Source organism: Hylobates moloch, unplaced genomic scaffold (assembly GCF_009828535.3).
Source record: "Hylobates moloch isolate HMO894 unplaced genomic scaffold, HMol_V3 SCAFFOLD_17, whole genome shotgun sequence".
NCBI classification, from domain to species: Eukaryota; Metazoa; Chordata; class Mammalia; order Primates; family Hylobatidae; genus Hylobates; species Hylobates moloch.
In genome coordinates this window covers 49183320-49207896 of record NW_026652292.1, presented here as the reverse complement: position 1 = coordinate 49207896, position 24577 = coordinate 49183320, and the positions used below count along the sequence as shown (strand labels likewise).

Here is a 24577-nt window from a genome sequence, read left to right as displayed (position 1 = left end):
GAGGAGCGCCTCTGCCCGGCCGGCCATCGTCTGGGAAGTGAGGAGCGCCTCTGCCCGGCTCTGCCCGGCTGCCCCGTCTGGGAAGTGAGGAGCGCCTCTGCCCGGCCTCCCCGTCTGGGATGTGGGGAGCGCCTCTGCCCGACCGCCCCATCTGGGAGGTCTACCATGGAGGCCAGAAGCAATGTGGGGGCTGGACGTGGTGGCTCATGCCTGTAGTCCCAGCACTCTGGGAGGCTGAGGCGGGTCGATCACTTGAGGCTAGGAGTTCGAGACCAGCCTGGCCAACATGGCAAAACATATGAAAAATACAACAGACAAACCAACCAACCAACACAGCGACAACAAAACAGGTCTACCCCGGAGTCATACTCTAATTTTTTCTATTTTCCTCCCTTTCTGATCCTTTATCCCACTTTCTTTTTCTTCCTCTTCCTTCTCCTTCTTCTTTGTCAAATAGAGGATTGAGTTATTATCATTGATCCATATAAAGTCCCTCTCTCATTTATTTTCTTTAATTCCCACTCCCCATTTCTATTCCCCGTCTTCCCATGTGCAACCTTCCTAATATGTTTGATATGCATCTTTTTGTTTGTATGTATCTTTAGAAAATGTTTATTGTTTTGTGTGCAAAAAAAATTAATTAAAAAAAACAACTTATTGCTGTGACTCACTCTGCTAGCCTTGAATTTTAAAAATAAACGGTAGTTTCTGGTTATCTTTAATTTTCTCACCACTTTTTAAAAAGAAAAAAGTGAATACAAACTTAATAACATAAAGTGCCTCTAACTATTCTATTACATTTACATTCCAATTCCAGAAGACAGACAATTGTATTAGTTTCCCAGGGCTGTCCTAACAAGGTACTTCAAACTGGGTGGCTTAAAACAACAGAAATGTGTTGTCTTATAGTTCTGGAAGCTGGACATCTGAAATCAAAGAGTGGTTGGCAAGGCCATTTTACCCCAGTAGGGGAAAACCGGTGGGGAAATCATTCTTTGTCTCTTCCTCGCTCTGGTAGTTTGTCAGCAATCTTTGGCCTTCCTTGGCTGGTAGATGCATCACTCCAATCTTGATTTCCAGCCATCTTCCTATAAGCCCACCCTTCTTCAGTATAAGCTTGTCTTAACCAATTGGGTGGGCAATGATCCTATTTCAAATAATGACCCAATCTGAAATAATGGGAGTTAGCAGCCTCAACATATCTTTTTTGAGGGGACACAATTCAACCTGTATCAACTATTTTGCTTTAAAAAATTAACAACTATTTGTATAGTATGGTTAATTCCAGTTATATTATTAAAAGTATTTCCTGGCCAGGCACGGTGGCTCATAATCTGCAGTCTCAGCACTTGGGGAGGCTGAGGCATGTGTATTGCTTGAGCCCCAGAGTTCAAGACCAGCCTGGGAAACATGGCAAAACCCCACCTCTACAAAAAATACAAACACTAGCCAGGTGTGGTGTCTCATGCCTATAGTCCCAGCTACTCGAGAGGCTGAGAGGTGGGAGGATTGCTTGAGCCTGGGAGGTCGAGGCTGTCATGAGCCGGGATTGCACCACTGCACACTCCAGCCTGGGTGACAGAGCAAGGCTCTGTCTCTAAAAATAAATAAATAAAAAGTATTTCTTAGACGAAAACTTTAATCCAGCAATTTGAAAGGAAAACTTGAATGTGGTTCAGCAAAACCATGAGAAGAGGCAGTGTCATGTGAGTTAAGACACATCAAGAAGAACAGAGGTTTAGGGAGCAGGTGGACGTATTTCTCCCCCTTTTGTTCATGACCATGTCATCATCTACAAACATCTGGAAAAAAGAAAAGTCTGATACATGTGGGTTTGCTAATTGCTATGGACTGAATTGTTATCCCCTAAAATTCATATGTTGAAGTCCTAACCCCCAATATGATAGTATTTGGAGATGAGGCCTTTATGAATAATTACATTTAGATGAAGTCCTGAGAGTGAAGGGACCTGGGATTAGGTGCTGATAAGAAGAGAACACCAGAGAGCTTGCTCTCTGTCTGTCTCTCTCCTCTGTGTGAAGAAAGTGACCATCTGCAAACCAGGAAGAGAGGTCTCACCAGACCCTGATCATACAGGCACCTGATCTTGGAATTTCAGCCTCGGAACTGCAAGAAAAAAGGTTTCTGCTGGTTAAAGTTTATGGCATTTTGTTAAGGCAGCTCAAACTGACTAAGAAAAGGATGCAAAACCAGATTCATTCAATAAAATCTTGCATTAAAATGTTGTTTTCAAACAACTAAGCAATGCAGATATCAGGGCCAAGGGTCAATTCTACATGAATAATGGTGAGGGAAAGTGGTCCACAGACTGGTCAGGGGTGCAGAGGACAGAGGATTTTGCCTGCTGTTCATGAATACAATGACTTGGCAATATCTTTCCCCACCATACAAGAGATTTAGAGTCAAATTGTTGGTAATCCTTGTAGGGGATGACCTTATAATAATAATGACAAACAAGCACAAGGCACTTACTGTGAAGTAGACACTATTCTAAGCACTTTAAAAAACCTTAGCAACTCTGTGAAGTAGGTACTATGATTCTTCCCATTTTATAGATGAGGAAATTGAGGCACAGATTAAATAATTTGCCCTGGTTGCAGCTAGGAAGTAATAGAACCCAAGTCCATGTTCGCAATTACTCTGCTATGCTGCCATAAAGTTTCATATTCAGGAATCAAACCACTAATCTCTAAGCAATAATGCACTTCCTTAATAATATGGCTCTTTTTTGTAATAATACAAAATTCTAGTATGTACTGACTTAGAGCAGTGTGTGTGTGTGTGTGTGTGTGTGCCTGTGTGTGTCAGAAGTCCAAAGGTCAAAAAACACATATCACCAGAAATCATCATAATTGAAATACTCTGAAACACATCCAATTCCAGTGGAATTAATTTCCTGATAGCATCTTTACATTATTGTAAAGATAATTTGGACTTTGGTCCAAATGTTAAAAAAATATATAATTTTTTACATTTGGACTTTGTTATTCTGCACAGGCTTATGAACATACCCACTTCCCTTTACAAAATGGTTAGAAGAAGAATTAAGTTAGAGCCAAATCGCTAAAATTTGACAAAAGATGAATACTGTAAGTGTTTTAAGAAAAAGTTCATGTTCTTTTACAAACAATTTTGGATTATCCATATTAAGCAAATATCTCAGGGTGGATCATTTTTCCTTAGGATAATTGATTTAAGCCTTATTACTAGATGGTATACAATCCCAGAATTGACAACTGAACCTACCAGAAGCACAGAGTGATAAATTTTTCACAAACACTTTAAAATATTGATAAGTAGAAAATGTGCTTTTATTTCTCTTTTCCAATACATTTAACAGTGGTTATATTTTAGAATGTAGGGTTCTATTTATGCCGTTTAACTATTGATAATGTCTCTTTATTTATGAGCTGATATTTGTAAACGTGTGTATATTTATAAACATATATTTGTGTGTATATATGTACACACATAGATTGTATATACACATATTTATTACCATTCATGTCTCTTTTTGAAGAGGCTGAATTGTGTGCACAATTCCTGAACTTTTTTTAATATATATACTTTAATTTCTGCGATACATGTGCAGAACGTGCAGGATTGTTACCCAGGTGTACACATGCCATGGTGGTTTGCTGCACCGATCAACCCGTCACCTACATTAGATATTTCTCCTAATGCTGTCCCTCCCCTAGCTCCCCAACCCCTGACAGGCCCCGGTGTGTGATGTTCCCCTCCCTGTGTCCATGTGTTCTCATTGCTCAACTCCCACCTATGAGTGAGAGCATGTGGTGTTTGGTTTTCTGTTCCTGTGTTAGTTTGCTGAGAATGATGATTTCCAGCTTCATCCATGTCCCTAAAAAGGGACATGAACTTATCCTTTCTTATGGCTGCATAGTATTCCATGGGGTATATGTGCCACATTTTCTTTATCCAATCTATCATTGATGGGCATTTGGGTAGGCTCTAAGTCTTTGCTATTGTGAACAGTGCTGCAGTAAACATATGTGTGCATGTGTCTTTATAGCAGAATTATTTATAATTCTTTGGGTACATACCCAATAATGGGATTGCTGGGTCAAATGGTATTTCTGGTTCTAGATCCTTGAGGAATTGCCACGCTGTCTTCCACAATGGTTGAACTAATTTACACTCTCACCAACAGTGTAAATGCGTTCCTATTTCTCTACATCCTCTCCAGGAACTGTTGTTTCCTGACTTTTTAATGATTAGCATTCTAACTGGTGGAATGGTATCTAATTGTGGTTTTGATTTGCATTTCTCTAATGACGAGTGATGATGAGCTTTTTATGTTTATGTTTGTTGGCCGCATAAATGTTTCTTTTGAGAAGTACCTGTTCATATTCTTTGCCCACTTTTTGATGCGGTTGTTTGTTTTTTTCTTGTAAATTTGTTTAAGTTCCTTGTAGATTCTGGATATTAGCCCTTTGTCAGATGGATAGATTGCAAAAATTTTCTCCCATTCTGTAGATTGCCTGTTCACTCCGATGACAGTTTCTTTTGCTGTGCTGAAGCTCTTTGGCTTAATTAGATCTCATTTGTCAATTTTGGCTTTTGTTCCCATTGCTTTTGGTGTGATAGTCATGGAGTCTTTGCCCATGCCTATGTCCTGAATGGTATTGTCTAGGTTTCCTTCTAGGGTTTTTATGGTTTTAGGTCTTACATTTAAGTCTTTAATCCATCTTGAGTTAATTTTTGTATAAGGTATAAAGAAGGGGTCCAGTTTCAGTTTTCTGCATATGGCTAGCTAGTTTTCCCAACACCATTTATTAAATAGGGAATTATTTCCCCATTGCTTGTTTTTGTTAGATTTGTTAAAGATCAGATAGTTGTAAATGTGTGGCATTATTTCTGAGGTCTCTGTTCTGTTCCATTGTTCTATATATCTGTTTTGGTACCAGGACCATGCTGTTTTGGTTACTGTAGACTTGTAGTATAGTTTGAAGTCAGGTAGCATGATACATCCAGCTTTGTTCTTTTTGCTTAGGATTGTCTTAGCTATACAGGCTCTTTTTTGGTTCCATATGAAATTTAAAGTAGTTTTTTTCTAATTCTGTGAAGGAAGACAATCGTAGCTTGATGGGGATAGCATTGAATCTATAAATTACTTTGGGCAGTATGGCCATTTTCATGATATTGATTCTTCCTATCCATGAGCATGAAATGTTTTTCCATTTGTTTGTGTCATCTCATTTCCTTGAGCAGTGGTTTGTAACTCTACTAGAAGAGGTCCTTCACATCCCTTGTAAGTTGGATTCCTAGGTATTTTATTCTCTTTGTAGCAATTGTGAATGGGAGTTCACTCATGATTTGGCTCTCTGTATGTCTATTATTGGTGTATAGGAATGTTTGTGATTTTTGCACATTGATTTTGTATCCTGAGACTTTGCTGAAGTTGCTTATCAGCTTAAGGAGATTTGGGGCTGAGATGATGGGGTTTTCTAAATATACAATCATGTCATCTGCAAACAGAGTCAATTTGACTTCCTCTCTTCCTATTTGAATACATTTTATTCTTTGTCCTGCCTGATGGCCCTGGCCAGAACTTCCAATACTGTGTTGAATAGGAGTGGTGAGAGAGAGCATCCTTGTCTTATGCTAGTTTTCAAAGGGAATGCTTCCAGCTTTTGCCCATTCAGTGTGATATTGGCTGTGGGTTTGTCATAAATAGCTCTTATTATTTTGAGATACGTTTCAGCAATATCTAGTTTATTGAGTTTTTAGCATGAAGGGGTTTTGAATTTTATCAAAGGCCTTTTCTGCATCTATTGAGATAATCATGTGGTTTTTGTTATTGGTTCTGTTTATGTGATGGATTATGTTTATTGATTTGTGTATGTTGAACCAGCCTTGCATCCCCAGGATGAAGCCAACTTCATCATGATGGATAAGCTTTTTGATGTGCTGCTGGATTCAGTTTGCCAGTATTTCATTGAGGATTTTAGCATCAATGTTCATTAGGGATATTGGCCTGAAATTTTCTTTTTTTGTTGTGTCTCTGCCAGGAATTGGTATCAGGATGATGCTAGCCTCATAAAATGAGTTAGGGAGGTGTCCCTGTTTTTCTATTGTTTGGAATAGTTTCAGAAGGAACAGTGCCAACTCCTCTTTGTACCTCTGGTAGAATTTGGCTGTGAATCCATCTGGTCCTGGGCTTTTTTTGGTTGGTAGGCTATTAATTGCTGCCTCAATTTCAGAACTTGTTATTGGTCTATTTAGGGATTCAACTTCTTCCTGGTTTAGTCTTGAGAGGGTGTATGTGTCCAGGAATTTATCCATTTCTTTTAGATTTTCTAGTTTGTTTGCATAAAGGGGGTCATAATATTCTCTGATGGTAGTTTGTATTTCTGTGGAATCAGTGGTGATATCCCCTTTATCGTTTTTTATTGTGTCTATTTGATTCTTCGCTCTTTTCTCCTTTATTAGTCTGGCTTGTGGTCTATTTTGTTAATCTTTTCAAAAAACCAGCTCCTGGATTCATTGATTTTTTGAAGGGTTTTTTGTGTCTCTATCTCCTTCAGTTCTGCTCTGATCTCAGTTACTTCTTGTGTTCTGCTACCTTTTGAATTTGTTTGCTCTTTCTTCTCTAGTTCTTTTAATTGTGATGTTAGAGTGTCAATTTTAGATCTTTCTTTCTTTTTCCTGTGGGCATTTAGTGCTATAAATTTCCCTCTAAACACTGCTTTAGCTGTGTCCCAGAGATGCTGGTACATGGTGTCTTTGTTCTCATTGGTTTCAAATAACATATTTATTTGTGCCTTAATTTTATTATTTACCCAGTAGTCATTCAGGAGCAGGTTGTTCAGTTTCCATGTAGTTGTGTGGTTTTGAGTGAATTTCTTAATCCCGAGTTCTAGTTTGATTGCACTGTGGTCTGAGAGACTGTTTGTTTTGATGTCTGTTCTTTTGCATTTGCTGAGGAGTGTTTTACATCCAATTATGTCGTCAATTTTAGAAAAAGTGTGATGTGGTGCTGAGAAGAATGTATATTCTGTTGATTTGGGGTGGGGAGTTCTGTAGATGTCTATTAGGTCCACTTGGTCCAGAGCTGACTTCAAGTCCTGAATATCCTTGTTAATTTTCTCTCTCGTTGATCTGTCTAATATTGACAGTGGAGTGTTAAAGTCTCCCAGTATTATTGTGTGGGAGTCTAAGTCTCTTTGTAAGTCTCTAAGAACTTGCTTTATGAATCTGGGTGCTCCTGTATTGGGTGCATATATATTTAGGATAGTTAGCTCTTCTTGTTGCATTGATCACTTTACCATTATGTAATGCCCTTCTTTGTCTTTTTTGATCTTTGTTGGTTTAAAGTCTGTTCTATCATAGACTAGGATTGCAACCCCTGCTTTTTTTTTTTTTTTTTTTTTTTTTTGCTTTCCGTTTGCTTGGTAAATATTCCTCCATCCTTTTGTTTTGAGCTTACATGTGTCTTTGCACATGAGATGGGCCTCCTGAACACAGCACACCAATGGGTCTTGACTCTATCCAATTTGCCAGTCTGTGTCTTTTAATTGGGGCATTTAGCCCATTTGTATTTAAGGTTAACATTGTTATGTGTTAGTTTGATTCTGTCATTATGATGCTAGCTGGTTATTTTGCCCATTAGTTGATGCAGTTTCTTCATAGTGTCAATGGTCTTTACAATTTGGTAATTTTTTTTGGTATGTTTTTGCAGTGGCTGGTACCGATTGTCCTTTCCATATTTAGTGCTTCCTTCAGGAGCTCTTGTAAGGCAGGACTGGTGGTGACAAAATCTCTCAACATTTGCTTATCTGTAAAGGATTTTATTTCTCCTTCACTTATGATGCTTAGTTTGGCTGGACATGAAATTCTGGGTTAAAAATTCTTTTCTTTAAGAATGTTGAATATTGGCCCTCACTCTCTTCTGGCTTGTAGGGTTTCTTCAGAGAGATCCACTGTTAGTCTGATGGGCTTCCCTTTGTGGATAACCTGACCTTTCTCTCTGGATGCCCTTAACATTTTTTCCTTCATTTCAACCTTGGTGAATCTGATGATTGTGTGTCTTGAGGTTGCTTTTCTCCTGGAGTATCCTTGTGGTGTTCTCTGTATTTCCTGAATTTGAATGTTGGCCTGTCTTGCTAGGTTGGGGAAGTTCTCCTGGATAATCTCCTGAAGAGTGTTTTCCAACTTGGTTCCATTCTCCCCATCACTTTCAGGTAAATCAAAAGTAGGTTTGGTCTTTTCACATAGTCTCATATTTCTTGGAGCCTTTGTTCATTCTTTTTCATTCTTTTTTCTTAATCTTGTCTTCGCACTTTATCTCATTAAGTTGATCTTCAATCTCTAATATCCTTTCTTCCACTTGATCAATTTGGCTATTGATACTTGTGTATGCTTCATAAAGTTCTTGTGCTGTGTTTTTCGGCTCCATCAGGTCATTTATGTTCTTCTCTGAACTGGTTATTCTAGTTAGCAACTCCTCTAACCTTTTTTCAAGGTTCTTAGCTTTCTTGCATTGGGTTGGAACATGCTCCTTTAGCTTGGAGGAGTTTGTTATTACCCACCTGCTGAAGCCTACTTCTGTCAATTCATCAAACTCATTCTCTGTCCAGTTTTGTTCCCTTGCTGGCAAGAAATTGTGATCCTTTGGAGGAGAAGAGGTGTTCTGGTTTTTGGAATTTTCAGCCTTTTTGCACTGGTTTTTCCTCATCTGGATTTATCTACCTTTTGTCTTTGATGTTAGTGACCTGTGGATGGGGTTTTTGTGTGGACATCCTTTTTGTTGATGTTGACGCTATTCCTTTCTGTTTGTTAGTTTTCTTTCTAACAGTCAGGCCTCTCTGCTGCAGATCTACTGGGGTTTGCTGGAGGTCCACTCCAGACCCTGTTTGCCTGGGTATCAACAGTGGAGGCTGCACAACAGCAAAGATTGCTGCCTGTTCCTTCCTCTGGAAGCTTCATCCCAGAGAGGCACCTGCCAGATGCCAGCCAGAGCTCTCAGGTATGAGGTGTCTGTTGACCCCTGCTGGGAGGTGTCTCCCCATAAGGAGGCACGGGGGTCAGGGACCCACTTGAGGAGGCAGTCTGTCCCTTAGCGGAGCTTGAGCGTTGTCCTTTGCAGATCCACTGCTCTCTTCAGAGCTGGCAAGCAGGAATGTTTAAGTCTGCTACAGCTGCTCCCACAGTCGCCCCTTCCCCCAGGTGTGCTGTCCCAGGGAGATGGTAGTTTTATCTAGAAGCACCTGACTGGGGCTGCTGCCTTTCTTTCAGAGATGTCCTGCCCAGAGAGAGGCAATCTAGAGAGGCAATCTAGCTATAGCAGCTTTGTCGAGCTGTAGTGGGCTCCACCAAGTTCAAACTTTCCAGCAGCTTTGTTTACACTATGAGGGGAAAACCACCTACTCAAGCCTCAGTAATGGTGGATGCCTCTCCCCCCACGAAGGTTGAGCATCCCAGGTCAACTTCAGACTGCTGTGCTGGCAGTGAGAATTTCAAGCCAGTGGATCTCAGCTTTCTGGGCTCCGTGATGGTGGGATTCACTGAGCTAGACCACTTGGCTCCCTGGCTTCAGCCCCCTTTCCCGGGGAGTGAAGGTTGTGTCTGGCTGGCATTCCAGGTACCACTGAGCTATGAAAAAAAAAAAAACTCCTGCAGCTAGCTCGGTGTCTGCCCAAACGGCCTCCAAGTTTTGTGCTTGAAACCCAGGGCCCTGGTGGCATAGGCACCCAAGGGAATCTTCTGGTCTGCAGGTTGCGAAGACCATGGGAAAAGTGTAGTATCTGAGCTGGAATGCACCATTCCTCATGGCACAGTCCCTCATGGCTTCCCTTGGCTAGGGGAAGGAGTTCCCCAACCCCTTGCACTTCCCAGGTGAGACAACCCACCCTGCTTCGGCTTGCCCTCCGTGGGCTGCACCCACTGTGTAACCAGTCCCAGTGAGATGGGCCATGTACCTCAGCTGGAAATGCAGGCCAGGCGTGGTGGTTCATGCCTGTAATCCCAACACTTTGAGAGGCTGAGGCAGGTGGATGACCTGAGGTCAGGAGTTCTAGACCAGCCTGGCCAACATGGTGAAACCCTGTCTCTCCTAAAAGTACAAAATTAGCCAGGCATGATGGTGCATGCCTGTAATCCCAGCTACTCGGTAGGCTGAGGCAGGGTAATTGCTTGAACCTGGGAGGCAGAGGTTGCAGTGAGCCGAGATCACACCACTGCACTCCAGCCTGGGCAACGAGAGTGAAACGCCATCTCAAAAAAAAAAAAAAAAAAAAAGGAAATGCAGAAATCACTTACCTTCTGCATTGATCTCACTGGGAGGTGCAGGCCAAAGCTGTTCCCACTTGGCTATCTTGTCAGCCACCTCTGCAGTAGATTCTTTTTTTTTTTTTTTTTTTTAAACAGGCTGTCATTCTGTTGCCCAGGCTGGAGTGCAGTAGAGCAATCATGGCTCACTGGATTCCAATTCCTCCACCTCTGTTATTTCCTGGAGATTGTTTTGCTTTGTTTATTATAGCCATCCTAATGGGTGTGAAGTGGTATCTCATTGTGGTTTTGATTTGCATTTTCCCAGTGATTACTGATATTGGGCCTCTTTTCATGTGCCTACTCTGGCCATTTGTGTCTTCTTTGGAGAACTGTCTATGCAAGTCATTCACCCATTTTTTAATCAGATTGTTTGTTTTTTTGTTGTTGGATTGTAGAAATTCTTTATATGTTGCGGGCATTAATCTCTTATCAGATATATGATGTGCAGTTATTTCCCCCATTCTGTGGGTTGTCTTTTCACTGTCAATAATGTCTTTTGATACACCAAAGTCTGTGTATCAAAAGTTTGATAAAGTCCAGTTTACCTACTTTTTCTTTTGTTGCCTGTGCTTTTGGTGTCATATGCAAGACATCATTGGGTAATCCAGATTGAGTGCTCAATAAATACCTTTGATTATCTGCGGTGCATAACTGCTCTCTACTTGGGAGGTCGGCAACGTTAATTACCCTCTAGTGGTGTTTACTCAAGACCTTTGTCATTTAATCTGTACTAAATAAATGCAAACTTCTCTGGCTAATTGCGGCCATGGCTGCTGACTCTTTACAGCACCCTCCTTGGGGTCTGTGAGTGGCTCCATCCCCTAGCCTGCTCTTTCACTGGATATCTGTGTCTTAGTGCATTTGTTCATCAGTCACTGGGTCAGGGTCTGTGGGTAGGACTCGGCACTCCCATTTGGAACAAGTGTATTTACCCAATGCCTATAGCTCCATTGTATCTAGGAAGTCACTAACTTGCTTTAGATTTTACAGGGTCATAAGTGGAAGGGACTTGCCTTGTCGCAGATGAGACTTTGGACTTGGACTTTTGGGTTAATGCTGGAATGAGTTAAGACTCTGGGGGACTGTTGGGAAGGCATGATTGTGTTTTAAAATGTGAGAACATGAGATTTAGGAGAGGCCAGAGTTGGAATGATATGGTTTGACTGTGTTCCCATCCAAATCTCATCTTGAATTGTAGTTCCCCTAATCCTTATATGTCATAGGAGTGACCTGGTAGGTGGTAATTGAATCGTGGGGGCAGTTAGCCCCATACTGCTGTTCTCATGAGATCTGACGGTTTTATAAGATGCTTTTCCCCATTTTGCTTGGCATTTCTCCTTCTTGCCATCATGTGAAGAAGGATGTGCTTGCTCCCCCTTCTGCCACGATTGTAAGTTTCCTGAGGCCTCCCTAGCCCTATGGAACTGTGGGTCAATAAAATGTCTCTCCTTTATAAATTACCCAGTCTCAGGCAGTTCTTTATAGCAGAATGGACTAATATATCAGGGTCCCCTCCCTCCAGCCCACAGACCAGTACTAATCTGTTAGGAATGGGGCCGCATAGCAGGAGGTGAGCGCTGGGTGAGCAAGCATTACCACCTGAGCGCCACCTCCTATCAGATCAGCAGTGGCATTAGATTCTCATAGGAGCTCAAACCCTATTATGGACTACACATTCAAGGGATCTAGGTTGCATGCTCCTTATGAGACTCTAATGCCTGATAATCTCCAGTGGAACAGTTTCATCCCAAAACCATTCCCTGCTCACGACTGTGGAAAAATTGTCTTCTATGAAACCAATCCCTGATACCAAAAAGGTTGGTGACCACTGTTCTAGAGAACTAATTTAAAGTCTTCATAAATAGTTTACTTAATCTCTTCTTTCATTTTGTTTTCTTTTAAAATGTATTTGTTGAGGACCTCTATTCCATATGGCACTATGCAGGACACATCATGGAGAAAAAAGTGGTAGCAGTATAGACAGTGATTAAACACAGACTCTGGATTTCAATGCCACTTTTATCCGCCTGTTATCTATGGGCACATTATTTGACCCCTCTGCATCTCAATTTCCACATATATAAAATGGGCACAATAAAACTACCCATCTCATAGGGTTTGTGCTGAATATCTTCTGTTTGCCTCTCCAGATTCATTCTCCACACTTCTCCATCCTGTTCTTGACCCTGGGAATTTGACCTGCTTGGGCTGCTTCAATGAATTTACTTGCTCTCTGGCTTCAATTTGGATTTGGCCATTGGGGATCCCTGGTAGGAGATCAGAAGGAGGTAGGAATAAAGAGCATGGGTTTTTGTCATTGTTGTCTTTAGAGACAAGTCTCCCTGTATTCCCTGGGATGGAGTGCAGTAGCCTTTCACAAAGGCAATCATAGTGTACTATAGCCTCAAACTCCTGGGCTTAAGTGGTCCTCCTGGTTCAGCATTGCGAGTAGCTGGGACTATAGGTGCAGCCAGTTTTGAGGATGAGTTTTTTACCCCGGCTTCCTCCTTGTAGGGATGCTGCAGGAATGGCTGCCTCCCTGACCAGAGGTTACAACTGCTGCCAGTGCAGCCCTCTCTACATGACTTCCTTTTTCTGAGTCTCCATGAACATCCCCTCCCTTTACAGCATGTGTTTCTAACACAAAGATGCCTGTAAAATTGAGCTGCAGACATAAATAAGCAAGCTGGAAGCTTGCACGGGTGAATGCTAGCAGCTGTTCCAATAGGAGAAGGCTACCTGGGGGCTAGGCATGTTCAACGTGGCGGCTCCATCTTCCCTTTTCCTTGCCAACCATGTGAACAGTAAGGAGCAGACAATGTGGAGCTGGTAAAGTAGAGAAGCCACTTGCATAATAGAAGACCAGGGTGGGATGGCCAGCTTCCTCTTGCACTATGTAAATGTCTCACCTGGTCCAACCATTCTTTGGTCCCTGTGTAGATCAGATACCACCTCCTCAAGCCAGTCTATAAAACCCCTGTGCACTTCATCATGGGACCGGAAGACCCACTCGGGTGCCCCTCTCCCTCTGCAGAAGAGAAAGCTATTTTCTTTTCCCCTTATTTCACCTATTAAACCTCCACTCTTAAACTCACTCCTGTGTGTGTCCATGTCCTTGATTTCCTTGGCAAGAGGCAACAAACCTCGTATGTTACCCCAGACAATGATGCCACTTCACTGTGATGTCTGGCTTAAACTGGAGCTGGAGCAGCAGGGCTCCATCCACACCAGACGCTGCATGGGTCAGTTTGAGAAGTGGCTGCTGGACAACCTGATCGTCATAACCAAGGTTTTTGTGAGTATCACCTTCCTCCAGATCTTTGGCATCTTTCTAGTCTGGAACCTCCTGAGTGACATCAAAGCAGTGAAAGGCAACTGGTGAGTCTGCCATGGGCCATTGCCACATGTCTAGCCAATTGAGGCCTCTAGTGGGCACCCCTCTCCCCCATGGAGGACCCTCTTCTACTGTGTTGGTGATGGACAAGGCTGCAGGAGGTATTTCTGCTTGGATCTGAGTCCTGAGTGGGGTTTGTATGTACAGGTGCGCTGTCCACCCACAGAGAAAGCCACTGTGGCTCTGCTGGGGCTGCTTTTCCTGGAGCTGTGGGCAAGGAAGGTGTGCATGTCCACACACACACATGTACATGCATGCACAGGACAGCCACCATCTCAGCTATTGTTGGGGTGGCAGGCTCTCCAGAGGACTAGAAAGGGCATAGCTACAAGGGTACAGGTGGTCCGGCAAGGTGGCTCATGCCTGTAATCCCAGCACTTTGGGAGGCCGAGGCAGGTGGATCACGAGGTCAGGGGTTTGAGACCAGCCTGGCTAAGATGGTGAAATCCCGTTTCTACTAAAAAAAATACAAAAATTAGCCAGGCATGGTGGTGGGCACCTGTAAGCCCAGCTACTCAGGAGGCTGAGGCAGGAGAATCTCCTGAATCCTGGAGGCAGGGGTTGCAGTGAGCCGAGATGGCGCCACTGCACTCCAGCCTGGGTGACAGAACAAGACTCTGTCTCAAAAAAAAAAAAAAAAAGAAAGAAAGAAAGAAAGAGCGTACAGGCGGCCAGGGGGAGTGGGAGGCACTGTTGTGGAGGCATCTGTCTGTGTCTCCCCTTCCCCCACCCCATGCTGAGACACACTTCTCTGTGTATGGCTGGATGGGGCATGCTTTGGGGCCTGCTGTTGCCTGGGCCACTGCTTCCTGCAGCTTCAAAACTGTCATCTTTATTAGCTATACCTTGAGCCTGCCAGGAGTCCACCTCCACCTCAGTGTACTAGACTCTGTAATTAGCCCAAGAATTTTTTCCCTCTCTGTCAGCACGCCTCTCAGGAGCAAACATGATAATGGCTAGAAACTACTCAAATAAACAAAACTTTGAAAACCAGGGGAAAAAGTAGATTGTAAAATTTCTCCAGGACCCAGTTAGATAAATGAAAAGGTGATTTTAAACAATTCCCTTGAATTGATTATGGTGCAAAGTTGAGTTTCAAGTGTCAGGGAGAAGCAATCTGATCTCCAGCTTTCAACCGCTAGCCATTACAGTCCCAGCGAGGTCCATCTCCTGTGCATGTTGAAATTTATAAGAAGATGGAAGAGAGTGGGGGATAGACTTAGTTTCTGAAGCTCTAGAATATATTTCTAGTATACATATATTTTTTCTATGTCTAGTAGCTAAGTCTCTGATGCATTTTCAAAAAAGGTAAAATTTGACATTATAACTATGTAATCTTTATAAAATAATTATTTTATTTTATCTATAAAATAAATACATGTCAAAGATTTTGTGTAGCTCATTAATTAATGAGGGGACTGGGAAGGCTGTTAACACTGATTCAATGGAGAAGTCAAGATTACAAGTTTTTTCCTTGTTTTTTTCCTTTTTTTTTTTTTAACAGAGAGAGAGAGTCTTACTCTCTTGCCCAGGCTGGAATGCAGTGGCACAATCATACTCACTACAGCCTTGCACTCCTGAGTTCAAGCAATCCTAGCTAGGACTACAGGCTTGCACCACCATGCTTGGCTAGTTAAAAAAAAATTTTTTTTTTTTTTTAAGAGACAGGAGTCTCGTTATGTTGCTCAGACTGGTCTTAAACTATTGGCCTCAAATGATCCTCCTGCCTCAGCCTCTCAAAGTGCAGGGATTACAGTAGTGAGCCACCACACCCCATTCAAAGACTACAAATTTATATAGAATAAAGGAATATTGAAATGAACTTACAAATAGAAACAAAACTGGATTTTTATATAGCAGTAGATAGGTAGAAAAGTCAATTCAGTCTCCATTTGGCAGAATTTATTTGCATGTCTATAGATGTGGTAGGCAGAATAATATCATCCTTCCCATACCTAGGATGCCTCTCATCCCAAGAAGTCCACATCCTAATCCTCAGAATCTGTGAATTTCTTAAATTAAATGACAAAGGGGAATTAAGATTATAGATGGAATTAAGATTACTAATCATCTGACCTTACAGGGAGAGTACCCTGGGCAATCCAAGTGGGTCCAAAATAATCACAAGTCTTTAAAAGTGGAAAAGGCTGGCCCAGGCATGGTGGCTCACCCAGCGCTATGGGAGGCTGAGGCGAGCAGATCACCTAAGGTCAGGAGTTTGAGACTAGCATGGCCAACATGGTGAAACCCCATCTCTACTAAAAATACAAAAAAAAGAAAAAAAATTAGCTAGGCGTGGTGGCACATGCCTGTATTCCCAGCTACTCAGGAGGCTGAGGCAGGAGAATCACTTGAACCTAGGATGTGGAGGTTGCAGTGAGTGGAGATCATGCCAATGCACTCCAGCCTGGGAGACAGAGTGAGACTCTGTCTTAAAAAAAAAAAAAAAAAAAAAAAAAGTGGAAGAGGATGGCAGTAGAGAGTCAGAGGGGGTTGTGCCTATAGAGAAATGTTCAGAAAGATGCAACATTGCTGGCTTTGAAAATGGAGAAAGCAGTCCAATAATCAAAGGTGAGCTCTAAAGCTGGAAAAGGGAAGAAAATGAATTCTCCACTAGAGCCTCTAGAAAGGAGTGGAGCCCTGCAGACCTTGATTTTATCCCCGAGAGACCTGTGGGAGACTTCTGACCTTCAGAAGTATAAGATAATAAACTTGGGTTATTTTAAGTCATGAAACTTGTCATAATTTGTCACATCATCAATAGAGAGGTAATAGATAAGAAGTAGTTGCATTGCTATCATTTATTTACAATTTAAAGAGTTTAAAACATAGCCTAGTCAAAGACAAAGATACACTGATACAGCATCAGATAATCCCCAGTCTTCAGCATTCCACTGAACGTGCACCCATTCTAAAGTCTTAAAGTTTTTCTTACATTACCAATTTTTAAAGGTAACAATAATTTTCATTTCTTAGTTAAGACCTCATACTCAAGCTATAACTGAAGAGCTTATGGAGCTTACTTTTCAGGCAGCAAATAAAAGTAGGAATGTATTACTAATGAAATGAATGACTTAGCACTTAGCAATTGCAAAGATACCCTATCCAATCGCAGAATTATTAATCACTGATGGAAGCAGAAATGAGCAAATTGATGACTTGATGGTTCAGCAGAATCCCCCTTGAAAACAGGGGGAGAGCCAAATCATCAATAACTCTGGAATCAATTCTTGTTTCATCAGCCAATTTCTAGCCAAATGGAATAATGGCCTCTTGGTAGTCAACTGCTTCAGCTTCGGGGTTTGTGTTACATTTGGATTTTCTTACCTTCAATTAAAATAAGTTAGGTAACATTTAGGAATTGACCCTGACCCTATGGAAGAACTGTAGCAGAATCAATGTTTTTTCTTTTTTTTTTGCTTTACCTGGCGTGCATACATTGTTCTTATTATAGCAACACACAGAATGTCAAATGAGGTTCATCCAGTTACCAGCTGCGAATCTGTATCTGTATGGGTCTGCAGCAACCTCAATTCTTGCCACCTCAGAAGAAAGAATTCAACCAAGAGGCAAATAGCAGAAAGGAATTAAAGGAAGTAAAGTATACTTGGAGGAGGGCCAAGTGGGCGACTTGAGAGATCAAGTGCATGGTTTGACCTTTTCACCTGGGGCTTTGCATGTTGGCATACTTCTGGGATCTTTCATTACTCCTCCCCTGATTCTTCCCATGGGGTGGGCTGTCTTGCTTAAGCCTACTTGCCCAACTCCTGAGATCTTATCAGGAAGCTGCTGATCACCAGTTTCAGGTATTTTCTATCTACTAGGAGACTGTCCTTCCCTGGTGCGTCCTGTAACTAATTATTATTCTAGAGAGACAGTTAACAACAGCCCAACCATCCCCTGATGCTTACCCAACACTCTTGGTGTGTGTGGGGATGGGGGTGCAGTGCCCTTTCCTGTCCTCCTCATACTATGCTAGCTACCTGCTGTAATGATCTTTCATACATTCCCTTCAGAACTCTCCATTCAAACAAGAGTGAGTGAATGACCCAAGCATGGTCAATTTGTCTCTTAAACTAAATGACTGGTGTAGAAATTTGTATGGGACCAAATTTGATCCAATGAGAATCAAGCCTGGCTCATTAAATTGAAAGTATGGAGCAAGAGGCACTTTCCACAGGCTGGTCTTACTAATCTGGTAGAATATGGACTAAAGTTGAAGAAGAATCAACTTGACAATGAAGTCAACTCAGAGAGAAGCAGAGACAAGAACACAGTTTTCTTTTATGTCATTTGGGCTCTTAAATATACGCATGTCTACTAAAAGATTGTCTACCTCTGATCTTTTCAGAGTAGTCATATTATTTTGCCTTTTGTCCCCCGTAAGTCTGTTTGGGCTTAATTTCTGTCACCTGCAATCAAGAGAGTCCTGACTAAGACAACCATGTATACTTGAGAAGTTATCTCATTACCAAGAAGAATGATCAAGGAAGAAAGTAAAGAAATATAGTAGGGGCTGGGCGCAGTGGCTCATGCCTGTAATCCCAGCACTTTGGGAGGCTGAGGCGAGTGGATCACCTGAGGTCAGGAGCTCGGGACCAGGCTGACCAACATGGAGAAATCCTGTCTCTACTAAAAATACAAAATTAACCAGGTGTGATGGTGCATGCCTATAATCCCAGCTACTCGAGAGGCTGAGGCAGGAGAATGGCTTGAACCCAGGAGGAGGAGGTTGCGGTGAGCTGAAATCATGCCATTGCACTCCAGCCTGGGTAACAAGAAGAAAACTCCGTCTCAAAAAATAAAAAATAAAAAATAAAGAAATACAGTAGGAAAACAGTAGGAAAAAAAGAAGACAAATTCCAATGGTTAGAAACAACAAAAGAGGAGATTCAAATATTATCTATACATTAAACAGAACACAAAACATAAAACTATTAATGATACTTTTTGCAGAAAAAAAGATAGATGTCATTGCATTCAACAGTTAAAACCAACCATTAAAATATCTTACCAGAACTAAGTATCTTGGCAAAGTGGCTTTAACTTCTTCTACTATGGCATCAGTATATTTTGTACTGTATCTAAATTGCTTGAAACACCGTCCTGATATCCACATCAATATTTATGGATTTGTTTGAAGCCTGGGGAAATGACACAGAAATGGGGAAAATACAGTCTGCCTTTGAAATGCTTATGCTTTAGGGGAAGAACAAAAGAAGAAGAAAATCTAGCTGTCGGTAAAATTGAACACTCTAAGGATAACTGTAGTACAAATCTAACAAAGTTGTTACCTTCTGATTTTTATTCATTCAAAACAAATGATTACTTCTTAGAAGCCGTTTTAAAACCTCCATTATAGGCTCACATTTGTGGTCTTTATTAGTCTATATTCAGCACATCTGAGAATGCAGAAGAAGCAAAGAGTGAACTTGAAAGAACTCCATTATTAGACTAATATGATTAAGTTGATTCAGTCAGCAAAAGGAACTCAACCTATTAAAAAGAGTTTTAATGGGGAGTATCATCTTTCAATAAGCAGGCAGGGAAACTATGGACCATTTGGAAAGTAACCTGGTTTGTGCCCCTTTTTCATTTGTCTTCATTTGGCAGATTCACAGAGCCATGGCCTAACAGTTTCTACTTCAGCTTGGGGTCTAAGGTTGCAGGAAAGATTGTCACACCATCCTTCTCCTGTATAGTCGTTTAGTATTTTTATTCAGCTTTGAAAGGGAAAGGAAATTTTTCAACTCATATTGAGGCAGGAGAACAGGGTCTGGAGGCAGGGAACCTAAGGCCGTTTCCTGCTGATTTCCTAGAACTAAATTGAAAGGAAAACCCTAACTTTCCATGCCTAAGTAATAAAAAGACCAGAGGCTATCCCTTTGCAAACCCCCGCTTTTCTGCGTTGCAGATGGGAAATTTGTTGTCGCAACCAATCTGACTGACTGAGGCTCAGTCTTTGTTTGTGTGAAAGTGCAACTTTGTAACTTCACCTTAGCCTTCACCTTTGTAACTTCATATATAGCTATGGACTAAACTGTGTTCCCCAGAATTCATATGTCAAAGCCCTAACCCTCATGCGACTGTATGTATTTGGAGATAGAATCTTCAAGAAGTAATTAAGGTGAACTGAAGTTATAAGGATGGGGTCCTAATTAGATAAAACTGGTGGCCCTATAAGAAGAGGAAGAGAGGAAGGGGAAGGTGAAGATGTTTGCACAGGAGTGTGACCTTTGTAACTCCACTTCAGCCTCTGATCGGCTGCACAAAGCAACTGATTGCAGGCCACCACTTCATTTACCTGAGGTGAGCATGAAGTGGCCAACTGGAAACCTAGAGGGTATTTGGACCCAAGAAGATTCTGCATCGGGCAGCTCCCACATTGCGTAGTGTACTTTCGTTTTCAACAAATCCCTGCTTTTGTTCTTTCATTGCTTCAGTCTTTCTTTGTTTTGCTGGGTGTTTTGTCTAATTCTTTGTTCAAAATGCCAAGAATCTGGACAACTTGCAGTCAAGACCCTCTACCAGTAACAATATAACAAAAAACTAGTATCAAAACACAATTTTAACAAAAATTTTTAAAATGCCAACAAATCAATAATAATGGACCATAATAAAAGACAAACAGCTCAGTAGAAAACAGGCAACAGAGGCCGGGCACAGTGGCTCACGCCTGTAATCCCAGCACTTTGGGAGGCTGAGGCGGGTAGATCACAAGGTCAGGAGTTTGAGACCAGCCTGGCCAACATACTGAAACCCCATCTCTGCTAAAAATACAAAAAATTAGCCCAGCATGGTGGCGGGCACCTGTAATCCCAGCTACTCAGGAGGCTGAGGCAGGAGAATTGTTTGAACCTGGGAGGTGGAGGCTGCAGTGAGTCGAGACTGCGCCATTGCACTCCAGCCTGGGCGACAGCGTGAGACTGCGTCTCAAAAAAAAAAGCCAACAGGAGAGAAAATATGAACGGCCAATAAAGTTGTGAAAAGATGCTCAGCCTCTCTACTACTCACAAAAATGCAAATTGAAAAAATAATGACATACCATTTTATATACCTAATAATGGCAAGAACTAAAAATAGCAAATTTTGGCAGGGATTAGGGCTATTCCCATACACTAAATACAACTATTTAGGGGAGTAAAGTTGCATTTTTTTAATATGCAAAGTTGAAGATATGTGTCTTAGTTGTTTCACTTTCATTTTACTCTTTAACAAAAATATCAAGCAACATTCATGGAATTACACTCATTCATCAATGGCAACTGTATATTGCTATGGATATAAGAGTTCAGCAAAATCAAAAGAAGTATCTGTGAGATTAATTAGCTATATGGAATTTACAATAGAGAACATTTTGTATTTTAATGTTTTTGTAATAAGATGATCCTTTAAAGCAGTAAAAAATATATGTACTTACATACATATATATAAAATATATATATAGCTATGGACTGAATTGTGTCCCTCAAAATTCATATGTCAAGATCCTAACCCTCATATGACTGTATATATTTGGAAACAGGATCTTTAGGAAGTAATTAAGGCTAACTTAAGTTATAAGGATGGGGTCCTAATCCAATAGAACTGGCGACCTTATAAGAAGGGGAAGAGAGGAAGAGAGAGATCATTTACCCCCTCCTAAATTGAGCACACAGAAAATGGCAGCTGCTGGTGGCTAAAATTAAACTTACCTTGCTGGCACCTTAATCTTAAGCCTCTCAGCCTCCAGAACTGTGAGAAAACAAATTTGTGTTGCTTATGCTACCCACTTTATGGTATTTCGTTATGGCAGCCTGAGTTGACTACCATAGACACACACAAACACACACACTGGCAAGTAGACATATAATTCTAAGAAATGTTAAAAAGTGTAAGTGCTATAAAAATATGGAGTAAATGATATGGGAAGAGTGCAGAGGAGGTGGCATTTTAGCTCAGCTAGGAGGATGAGTAATCCAGGCTAGAGATCTGAAGGACCTGAACTTGGGCAGTGGCCTTAGAAAAAGAGGTTTGTACTGTTTCAAGAGAACCCCATTTGATTTCTTGGCTGCAGCCGACTAGCATCTGGTCTGCCCATGGATACTAGCGAAAAACCACACATCTGACAGAGGAAGAACATCACAGTCTCAGGGTTTTCCAACAGGGTGGCAGCTTTCCAGTAGGTCCTCAGTCTGCTCCCTCTCCCTAGCCCCTTCATATTTGATTCTTAATCTACTGCTCTTCTAATGCATTTTTTTCTGCACTCTTCTCCAGGTCTCAGCAGATGACATTCCCTTTCCTACACACCCATACCTAGTTAGTCACCGCATCTTAGAAGCCACCTGCAAGTCATCTTTCCTCTTCTTTTCCCCAACAACACTGCCTCAATCCAGAATCTCATCACTTCTTTCCTACATGTATGTGTTAACTTAAAACTCACAAGATCTATACATTTAGAAAAGGAGACTATTTCTTATAAGGAGATACAGCCTGCAAGGTGGCCATCTCATGGGCTGGGAAGCACTGCCTCCAGAAAGGACCAGAGACAGGCACTTTAAAGGAAGAGGAGCTGGGGTAGGAGCTTTATGCTGAATAGGTTGGCTAAACATACATATTAAACAGGTTACAGGAAGAGCTATGAATATTCATAAAAGTAGTCCTGACACATGCGTATGGAACAACATGCATGTTACATACAACCTGTTCACCTTGGGGTGGAGACTTAACATTTAATGTATTACAGTTAGGCTCTGTACCTCAAAAGGTGAAGCAGAGACGAAGGCACACAAGTTCATGGCCTCTGTAAAGTGGCCAGAACCAGCCTATGGTCAGTGGTCTTATCTGGAGAATGTTACTGAAATCAGTCTCTTGTGCAATCAAAGCTGTAGCTATGGTTGGTATAGCAGGGGTTCGTTAGTGTCTGTGAGCTGGATTAGTTGTAATTATTTTAATATTGCTTCTCTCTAGGCCAGTGGTTGTTTAGCTGCCAGAGGGGGGAAAAAAAAACTCTTGTGGTAGAACATAGTTTATTTTTTAAGTGTAGGGGGTGCATGACGTAACCCTTGCCTGGCATGGCCTTAGGTCCTGTTTATAATTTGGTATCCTATTCCCACAAAGAGTTTGTTCTGTCAATGTTATGATCTTTATTGTAACATTAACATGTTAAACATAGGCTGACTTCCTAGAACTAAATTGAAAGGAAAACCCTAACTTTCCACGCCTAAGTAGTTGCTAGTCAGTTATGTCTAAACTACAAAAGGGAGGGGGTATAATGAGGCATATCTGATCTCCTGTCCCATCATGGCTGGGGTCCCCTTGGCCAAGAAAGGGATCTGTCCAGTCAGTCGACAGACCCCTGACTTAGGATTTTATTTTTAGTTTATGTATATATATATAAATGGCTTCACAACTAATGTCCTGACTTTTAATTTGCCCTTCTGTTCATCCTCCACCCTATTGCCAGGGAGATCTTTCTAAATCTCATGATGTCACACTTCTGATTAAAATTGTTCCATGGTTCTCTGGATTTCAGGGTCAAGTTCAGATCCTTTCCTCAGTACACTCCTGCCTGCCTCTCTAGCCCAAATCTTTTACAATCCCCTGACTGGTACCATCACTCTGGTCACACTCAACTAGTCCTCTCGCTGTCCTGTTACTTCTTGCACTTTCTGTTACTCTGTATGGAGTCCCCTTCCCCTTTTGAGGCAGGAGAATATGGTATGGCAGTAGGGAACCTAATGCCGTTTCTCGCTGACTTCCTGGAACTAAATTGAAAGGAAAACCCTTACTGTCCACCCCTAAGTAAAAAAAGGACCAGAGACTACTCCCTTTGCAAGCCCCCACCTGTTCTGCGCAGCAGTTGGGAAATTGAAAGTACCTCTGATTGGTTGCTTTTTGTAACCAATCAGACGTTTGCATAGAAGTGTAACTTTGTAACTTCTTCAGCCTCTGATTGGTTGCTTTGCGCAACCAGTCAGACTGATTGCGGACCACTTCATTTACATGAAGTCAACTCCAAGTGGCCAATGGGAAACCTCTAGGGGGTATTTGGACCCAAGAAGATTCTGTATCCAGGGCCCTTGAACTGCAGTCTCACGCTCTCACACTCTGGAGTGTACTTTCATTTTCAACAAATCTCTGCTTTTGTTGCTTTATTCTTTCCTTGCTTTGTGCGTTTTGTCCAATTCTATGTTCAAAAAGCCAAGAACTTGGACAACCTATAACCAGTAACACTTTCAGCCAACTTTTTGTTCTTCAAGATCAAGGCCCAGACTTACCTTTTCCAGGAAACTCCCCAGACTCCTTCTGATTTAGGTACCGTCCTCTGTGCTCCCTGTGATTAAATCAGCCTCTGCACATATTACACAATCACTATGCTCTGATTTCCGTTTACTTGTCTCTCTTTTGCAATCTGTGTCATATTCCTCTTTTTATCCGCCATGCCAAGTATGGAGACTGTCGCATAGCAGGCCTCATAAATACCTGTTGAAAGAATTAATAATAGACGTAGAACCACAGGGCTTAGTGAGCCCCTGGATAAAGGAATCAAAGATGTTTCTGAGGCCTCTGTATCGGGAATTTCGTGTATGCAGAAATTTCGTGGTTTGAGAATGGGCAGGAAGGATCATTTGTGAGCTGTATTTAACGCAAAAGTTGCTCCCCCATCCTGATTTTTTTTTTTTTTTTTTTTGAGACGGAGTCTCGCTCTGTCGCCCAGGCTGGAGTGCAGTGGCGCAATCTTGGCTCACTGCAAGCTCCGCCTCCCGGGTTCACGCCATTCTCCTGCCTCAGCCTCTCCGAGTAGCTGGGACTACAGGCGCTCGCCACCATGCCCGGCTAATTTTTTTTTTGTATTTTTAGTAGAGACGGGGTTTCACCGTGGTCTCGATC

At 41.7% G+C, this 24577-nt stretch overlaps 1 long non-coding RNA gene across 1 annotated transcript; it reads right to left on the bottom strand.

Annotated features, from left to right (window-relative positions):
- Positions 1 to 12343: 12343 nt before the first annotated feature.
- On the bottom strand, positions 12344 to 24153 carry LOC131381730 (uncharacterized). Its single transcript, XR_009210628.1, has 3 exons — positions 23965 to 24153; positions 18720 to 18849; positions 12344 to 12578 (listed from the first exon to the last, which is right to left on the bottom strand). It is a non-coding gene; the product is annotated as an uncharacterized LOC131381730 (long non-coding RNA).
- Between the last annotated feature and the right edge of the window lie 424 nt (positions 24154 to 24577).